Genomic DNA, 6,338 nt, shown 5'->3' with positions numbered 1-6,338 from the left:
GTAAAAGAGGAGCAACGTTCATATGTTGTTAATATTCAGTGTTTTATTGTTCATAGTTAATATTGTAAATCCTACTTTCTTTATTTTCATGTACATTTTGGGTGTTTCATTCAGTAAAAAAACTGTAAGGGAATTTTCCAAGTGGGGTCCCATCAAATCATAAAAATGGGGTCCCACAGAAAATGTTTGGGGTCACACTTTTTGTAAGCGTTTTGAAAACAAATGATAAATGTATGCTGTTATATCTCACATTCTATATTGTGTTTTGGAAAAAGGTTGTCATAAACGTTATTTCATTCATTTAAAAAAAAAAATAATACAAAAGGAAACTTTTTTTTTATCTGCGATGAGGTGGCGACTTGTCCAGGGTGTAGCCCGTCTTCCGCCCAAATGCAGCTGGGATAGGCTCCAGCACCCCCGTGACCCCGAAAGGAATAAGCGGTAAAAAAAAAAAAATGGATAGATGGCTGGAGTAATTTTTATGTGGTCTGAGAAGTAAAAGAGGAGCAACGTTCATATGTTGTTAATATTCAGTGTTTTATTGTTCATAGTTAATATTGTAAATCACACTTTCTTTATTTTTATGCACGTTTTGGGTGTTTCATTCAGTAAAAAACTGTAAAATTCCATTGACATTTTTTGAGGTCAGTATTGGCGCTAGGAATTTTCCAAATGGGGTCCCCGGGACCCCATAAAGTCATAAAAATGGGGTCCCACAGTAAATTTTGGGGGTCCACTTTTTTGTAACCGTTTGAAAACAAACGATCAATTTGAATTTAAAACTGTTACATTTTTAATTGTAAAAGATGTGGTCTGAGAAGTAAAAGAGGAGCAACGTTGATATGTTGTTAATATTCAGTGTTTTATTGTTCATAGTTAATATTGTAAATCACACTTTCTTTATTTTTATGCACGTTTTGGGGTGTTTCATTCAGTAAAAAACTGTAAAATTCCATTGACTTTTTTTGAGGTCAGTATTGGCGCTAGGAATTTTCCAAATGAGGACCCCATAAAGTCATAAAAATGGGGTCCCACAGTAAATTTTGGGGGCCCACTTTTTTGTAACCGTTTGAAAACAAACGATCAATTTCAAACTGTTTGTTACATTTTTTGATTGTAAAAAATCCCACCTTCTTTATTTACATGTACATTTTGGTTGTTTTAATCAGAAAAAACTGTAAGGGAATTTTCCAAGTGGGGTCCCAGGGACCCCATAAAGTCATAAAAATGGGGGCTCACTTTTTTGTAACAGTTTGAAAACAAATGATCAATTTCAATTTAGAACTGTTTGTTACATTTTTGATTGTAAAAGATGTGGTCAGAGAAGTCAAAGAGGAGCAACGTTCATATGTTGTTAATATTCAGTGTTTTATTGTTCATAGTTAATATTGTAAATCACACTTTCTTTATTTTTATGCACGTTTTGGGGTGTTTCATTCAGTAAAAAACTGTAAAATTCCATTCCGTTTTTTTGAGGTCAGTATTGGCGCTAGGAATTTTCCAAATGGGGTCCCCGGGACCCCATAAAGTCATAAAAATGGGGGCCCACAGTAACTTTTGGGGGCCCACTTTTTTGTAACCGTTTCAAAACAAACGATCAATTTCAATTTAAAACTGTTTGTTACATTTTTGATTGTAAAAGATGTGGTCTGAGAAGTAAAAGAGGAGCAACGTTCATATGTTGTTAATATTCAGTGTTTTATTGTTCATAGTTAATATTGTAAATCACACTTTCTTTATTTTTATGCACGTTTTGGGGTGTTTCATTCAGTAAAAAACTGTAAAATTCCATTGACTTTTTTTGAGGTCAGTATTGGCGCTAGGAATTTTCCAAATGAGGACCCCATAAAGTCATAAAAATGGGGTCCCACAGTAAATTTTGGGGGCCCACTTTTTTGTAACCGTTTGAAAACAAATGATCAATTTCAATTTAAAACTGTTACATTTTTAATTGTAAAAAATCCCACCTTCTTTATTTACATGTACATTTTAGTTGTTTTAATCAGAAAAAACTAAGGGAATTTTCCAAGTGGGGTCCCAGGGACCCCATAAAGTCATAAAAATGGGGGCCCACTTTTTTGTAACAGTTTGAAAACAAATGATCAATTTCAATTTAGAACTGTTTGTTACATTTTTGATTGTAAAAGATGTGGTCTGAGAAGTAAAAGAGGAGCAACGTTCATATGTTGTTAATATTCAGTGTTTTATTGTTCATAGTTAATATTGTAAATCACACTTTCTTTATTTTTATGCACGTTTTTGGGTTTTTCATTCAGTAAAAAAACTGTAAAATTCCATTGACTTTTTTTGAGGTCAGTATTGGCGCTAGGAATTTTCCAAATGAGGACCCAATAAAGTCATAAAAATGGGGTCCCACAGTAAATTTTGGGGGCCCACTTTTTTGTAACCGTTTGAAAACAAATGATCAATTTAAATTTAAAACTGTTTGTTACATTTTTGATTGTAAAAAATCCCACCTTCTTTATTTTCATGTACATTTTGGTTGTTTCATTCAGTAAAAAAAAACTGTAAGGGAATTTTCCAAGTGGGGTCCCAGAAACACCATCAAAGCATAAAAATGGGGTCCCACAGAAAATGTTTGGGGTCACACTTTTTTATAAGCGTTTTAATGCCATGATTTTAATAGTCCAGTAAGACAAAGAAACAATCCAAAATTGTCTTTATTTTTTTTGTTTTAATGCCATGATTTTTAATAGTCCAGTAAGACAAAGTAAACAATCTGAAGTCTTATTTATGTTTAAGTTTTAATGCCATGATTTTTAATAGTCCAGTAAGACAAAGAAAATAATCCAAAATTGTCTTTATTTTATTAGTTTTAATGCCATGATTTTTAGTAGTCCAGTAAGACAAAAAAATATGAAGTTTTCTTAATTTTTTTGGTTTTAATGCCATGATTTCTAATAGTCCAGTAAGACAAATAAAAGAATCAGAAGTAGTTTTTAAATTTTAATGCCATGATTTTTAATAGTCCAGTAAGACAAAGAAAACAATCTGAAGTCTTATTTATGTATAAGTTTTAATGCCATGATTTTTGATAGTCCAGTAAAACAAAGAAACAATCTGAAGTTTTCTTAATTTTTTTAGTTTTAATGCCATGATTTTTAATAGTCCAGTAAGACAAATAAAAGAACCAGAAGTAGTCTTTATTTTTAAATTTAATGCCATGATTTTTAATAGTCCAGTAAAACAAAGAAAATAATCCAAAGGTTTCTTTATTTTTTAGTTTTGATGCCATGATTTTTAATAGTCCAGTAAGACAAAATAAAACAATCTGAAGTAGTCTTTACTTTTTAGTTGTAATTCCATTTTTAATAGTCCAGTAAGACAAAGAAACAATCTTTAGTCTTTATGTTTTAGTTTTAATGCCATGATTTTTAATAGTCCAGTAAGACAAAGAAAACAATCTGAAGTAATCTTAATTTTTTTAGTTTTAATTCCGTGATTTTTAATAGTCCAGCAAGAGAAAGTAAACAATCTGAAGTCTTATTTATGTTTATGTTTTAATGCCATGATTTTTAATAGTCCAGTAAGACAAAGAAAACAATGAGACATTTTCTTAATTTTATTAGTTTTAATGCCATTATTTTTAATAGTCCAGTAAGACAAAAAAAACCATATGAAGTTTTCTTAATTTTTTTAGTTTTAATGCCATGATTTTTAATAGTCCAGTAAGACAAAGAAAACAATCAGAATTTTTCTTTATTTTTTAGTTTTAACGCCATAATTTTTAATAGTCCAGTAAGACAAAATAAAACAATCTGAAGTAGTCTTTATTTTTTAGTTGTAATTCCATTTTTAATAGTCCAGTAAGACAAAGAAATCAATCTGAAGGGTTTTTTTAATGTTTTATTTTTAATGCCATGATTTCTAATAGTCCAGTAAGACAAAATAAAACAATCTGAAGTAGTCTTTATTTTTTAGTTTTAATTCCATTTTTAATAGTCCAGTAAAACAAAGAAAATAATCCAAAATTGTCTTTATTTTTTTGTTTTAATGCCATGATTTTTAATAGTCCAGTAAGACAAAGTAAACAATCTGAAGTCTTATTTATGTTTAAGTTTTAATGCCATGATTTTTAATAGTCCAGTAAGACAAAGAAAACAATCAGAATTTTTCTTTATTTTTTAGTTTTAATGCCATGATTTTTAATAGTCCAGTAAAACAAAGAAAATAATCCAAAATTGTTTTTTTATTTTAATTTTAATGCCATGATTTTTAATAGTCCAGTAAGACAAAGAAAACAATCAGAATTTTTCTTTATTTTCTAGTTTTAATTCCATGATTTTTAATAGTCCAATAAGACAAATAAAACAATCTGAAGTAGTCTTAATTTTTGTTTTAATGCCATGATTTTTAATAGTCCAGTAAGACAAAGAAAACAATCTGAAGTAGTCTTAATGTTGTTAGTTTGAATTCCGTGATTTTTAATAATGCAATAAGAAAAAAGAAACAATCTGAAGTTTTCTGATTTTTTTTTGTTTTAATGCCATGATTTTTAATAGTCCAGTCAGACAAATAAAAGAATCAGAAGTAGTCTTTATTTTTAAATTTTAATGCCATGATTTTTAATAGTCCAGTAAAACAAAGAAAATAATCCAAAATTGTCTTTATTTTTTTGTTTTAATTACGTGATTTTTAATAGTCCAATAAGACAAAGAAACATTCTAAAGTTTTCTTAATTTTTTTAGATTTAATGCCATGATTTTTAATAGTCCAGTAAGACAAAGAAACATTCTAAAGTTTTCTTAATTTTTTTAGATTTAATGCCATGATTTTTAATAGTCCAGCAAGAGAAAGTAAACAATCTGAAGTCTTATTTATGTTTATGTTTTAATGCCATGATTTTTAATAGTCCAGTAAGACAAAGAAACAATCTTTAGTCTTTATTTTTTAGTTTTAATGCCATGATTTTTAATAGTCCAGTAAGACAAAGAAAACAATGAGACATTTTCTTCATTTTATTAAGTTTTAATGTCAATATTTTTAGTAGTCCAGTAAGACAAAAAAATATGAAGTTTTCTTAATTTTTTTAGTTTTAATGCCATGATTTTTAATAGTCCAGTCAGACAAATAAAAGAATCAGAAGTAGTCTTTATTTTTAAATTTTAATGCCATGATTTTTAATAGTCCAGTAAAACAAAGAAAATAATCCAAAATTGTCTTTATTTTTTTGTTTTAATTACGTGATTTTTAATAGTCCAGTAAGACAAAGAAACATTCTAAAGTTTTCTTAATTTTTTTAGATTTAATGCCATGATTTTTAATAGTCCAGTAAGACAAAGAAAATAATCCAAAATTGTTTTTTTATTTTAATTTTAATGCCATGATTTTTAATAGTCCAGTAAGACAAATAAAAGAATCAGAAGTAGTCTTTATTTTTAAATTTTAATGCCATGATTTTTAATAGTCCAGTAAAACAAAGAAAATAATCCAAAATTGTCTTTATTTTTTTGTTTTAATTACGTGATTTTTAATAGTCCAGTAAGACAAAGAAACATTCTAAAGTTTTCTTAATTTTTTTAGATTTAATGCCATGATTTTTAATAGTCCAGTAAGACAAAGAAAATAATCCAAAATTGTTTTTTTATTTTAATTTTAATGCCATGATTTTTAATAGTCCAGTAAGACAAAGAAAACAATCTGAAGTAGTCTTAATTTTTTTAGTTTTAATTCCGTGATTTTTAATAGTCCAACAAGACAAAGAAACAATCTGAAGTTTCCTTAATATTTTTAGTTTTAATGCCATGATTTTTAATAGTCCAGTAAGACAAAGAAAACAATCAGATTTTTTCTTTATTTTCTAGTTTTAATTCCATGATTTTTAATAGTCCAATAAGACAAATAAAACAATCTGAAGTAGTCTTAATTTTTGTTTTAATGCCATGATTTTTAATAGTCCAGTAAGACAAAGAAAATAATCCAAAATTGTCTTTATTTTTTGGTTTTAATTACGTGATTTTTAATAGTCCAATAAGACAAAGAAACATTCTAAAGTTTTCTTAATTTTTTTAGATTTAATTCCATGATTTTAAATTGTCCAGTAAGACAAAGAAAACAATCTAAAGTAATCTTTATTTTTTTTTTGTTTTAATGCCATTTTTAATAGTCCAGTAAGACCAATTAAATAATCTTAAGTAGTCTTTTAATTTTAATGCCATGATTTTTAATAGTCCAGTAAGACAAAGAAAAAAATCTGAATGTTTCTTTAGTTTTTAGTTTTAATTCCATTCTTTGCACACATTTCCCTCCAAGTGGCCCCCGTGCTAAAATAAGTAATAAACTCCCTTATTAAATGATATTGAAAATGGCTTCTCGTA

This window comes from Nerophis ophidion, linkage group LG23, assembly GCF_033978795.1.
Source record: "Nerophis ophidion isolate RoL-2023_Sa linkage group LG23, RoL_Noph_v1.0, whole genome shotgun sequence".
In the NCBI taxonomy this organism is placed as follows: domain Eukaryota; kingdom Metazoa; phylum Chordata; class Actinopteri; order Syngnathiformes; family Syngnathidae; genus Nerophis; species Nerophis ophidion.
Note: the sequence above shows the minus strand (reverse complement) of the source record.